The sequence below is a fragment of the Octodon degus genome, unplaced genomic scaffold, assembly GCF_000260255.1.
Source record: "Octodon degus isolate 3935 unplaced genomic scaffold, OctDeg1.0 scaffold00020, whole genome shotgun sequence".
Taxonomy (NCBI): domain Eukaryota; kingdom Metazoa; phylum Chordata; class Mammalia; order Rodentia; family Octodontidae; genus Octodon; species Octodon degus.
The window spans coordinates 9,549,602-9,551,931 of record NW_004524596.1 but is presented as its reverse complement, the minus strand read 5'-3'; the positions used below and the strand labels follow the sequence as shown (position 1 = coordinate 9,551,931).

Here is a 2,330-nt window from a genome sequence, read left to right as displayed (position 1 = left end):
TGTATTTTACAATATATTTGCAAATTGAATTTATGTGATGTAGGGGAAATCTATTCTGAAACTTATAACACTTTTTCTTAATACCTTTAAAAGTACATTGATATAAAGGATTGGTTCCTCTTATTTTATTACCAAGAATAAAACATGTGCATAAAAGGGAACTAATTAATTAATATTTATAAAATTGCAAACCTGTCTTCCTTTAGTGCATTTATCTAAATGTATTAAGTGTGCCCTCTTTTCTATGCACTGAAGTAAGGAATAGAGATACAAAAAATAGTCACACACTCTGCATTCACAAAATGTCATATGATAACTTAGTAATAAATTAGAATTCAATTGCTAAGATTAGTCACAGAGACAGTAGCTGTCATGGCAACAGTGAAGAATTGGACCATGTGCACTCATAAGTTATTAAGTGCACAAAACTTTAGGAGTATTGTTTGATTCACATTTCATTTACATTTACAAACTATCTAGTACAAAGGATTATTTAATGAAATAGGAAGAGCAGATGCAAAGACCCAGTGCTATGGACATCAATGAGTATGTGAACACCCTGGAAGTTTCCCATCATTCCAAGCACCAGGGATCTCTGTTCATGAGCAGGAAATGACTTTAATTCTCTGGAGTAAATACTAAAATAAAAGAAAATATGTGTATGTAGGTTTCTTGCTCTTCTTAATATCAGAGGATAAGAGTAAAGAAGAAAGGAGGAAAAACTTATTTTATTCCTGAAGCATCATTTGCCTAGTTAAGTACAAGTTGCTACATACAGGACAGCATCTTTTTTTTTTTAAGTATAACATTCAATTTAGTATTTCTTTCTCAAGAGAGTTTTTTTTCAGTCCATTAAGACCCAACTCGCCTTACATGGGCTTTGGTGGAGGTCATGGGGCAACACCAGCAGGTCTAAATCGGGGTAGAGGAGCTTGCTCTTTGCGGGCTTCACGAGATCCATTTCTGACCACTTTGCTGTGAATGATACAATTCACACCGTTATGCAGTTTCACATACAGCTTGGGAAGCACATGACCATCAAAGACACTCACTTTGGAATGTCCCTGATGGCGGTAGCCTCCACTATGTTCCCAATGACAAACTTCTTAATGGCTTTATCCTTGGGTATGCACCAGGCACAGTTCATGCAGTGAATAGGCTGCACATGACAGTGGCCCTTTTTGGCACTACCGTCATTCCTTTTTTTCATCATCTTGGAAAGGAGGACCTCCCAGGACAGCATCTTGACGTTGCCCAGCTTCTCCTGTTTTTCTTCAGATTTTGGAGGCATTCATATAGGATGTCGAGTTTAGTTATTCCCACGTACATATTTGGGGGTAGGGGGATTGGAATGAGCATCGACTTCTTGTAAATTATTTTCCATTTAGCCATTTAGTGCCTCAAGAGAGATAAACCAAAATGCATTGGAATGATTTGCTAGCCTCTTTGGTCCTATTTCTACTTATAAACTAGGACTTTAGAGATGCAGTGCAATGTCAGTTTTCATATATGCAACTAGTACTTCCAAGCGTCCCACAAAGCTGTGGAGAATAAAAAGGCATTATTCTGTGAAAGGTAGTAAATCCATATGCATACAGAGGCAGAAGAATGCACTTTATGAGGCTATGCAATGATAGAATACCTGGACAGCTAGGAAATCTATTTTGAGGATAAATAACCTTGACCTCTGAATAATGTCACAACTTGCAGTCTACACAATGCTCTCATATGTAACGTTATTTTGAATGCTCTTTGGTATCCCACAGGATCTTATGATCATTCCCTTTCCACAGATAGGAAATAGTCTCAGGACAGCTGCATGCCCTAGACCAGAAATAAGAGGCAAAGTCAAGATCCAAAGGTGGTTCTTGTGCTTCCAGTTCTAGCACTCTTCTTACTAATTCTAAATTCCTGGTTATACAAAAAAAAAAAAAAAAAAAAAAAAAGATATATCAAATTTTTTACTGTCAATATACTCACAAAAAATTCTGACATCCAGGATTGCTCCAAGAGGACTTAGGGTGCTCAGGAGACATGAGTTTCGAGACGGATGCATTGTTACCAGCCAATGGTTCTAAGAAAATCAGTCGTGCATCCGAGCTTGAGAGAAGCCCTGGACAATTCACGAGAGCCTATAGATGCATCTTGGTGTCTGCTGATGGAGGATGTCATCAAGGGATGCACTCGTAATGTTGAAAGATATTCAGTATGAGTCATTTAGATATGAAAATGTATTTTTGCTTAATAAAGAATGTCTTCAATTTTCCTATTTAACATCCTTTCCTTTTGCTATGCTGTGAATCAGGGGCTTTCAGGAACAGAATTGAACT

At 37.3% G+C, this 2,330-nt stretch overlaps 1 pseudogene; it reads right to left on the bottom strand.

Annotated features, from left to right (window-relative positions):
* Positions 1–869: 869 nt before the first annotated feature.
* On the bottom strand, positions 870–1,291 carry LOC111815705 (annotated as a pseudogene).
* Between the last annotated feature and the right edge of the window lie 1,039 nt (positions 1,292–2,330).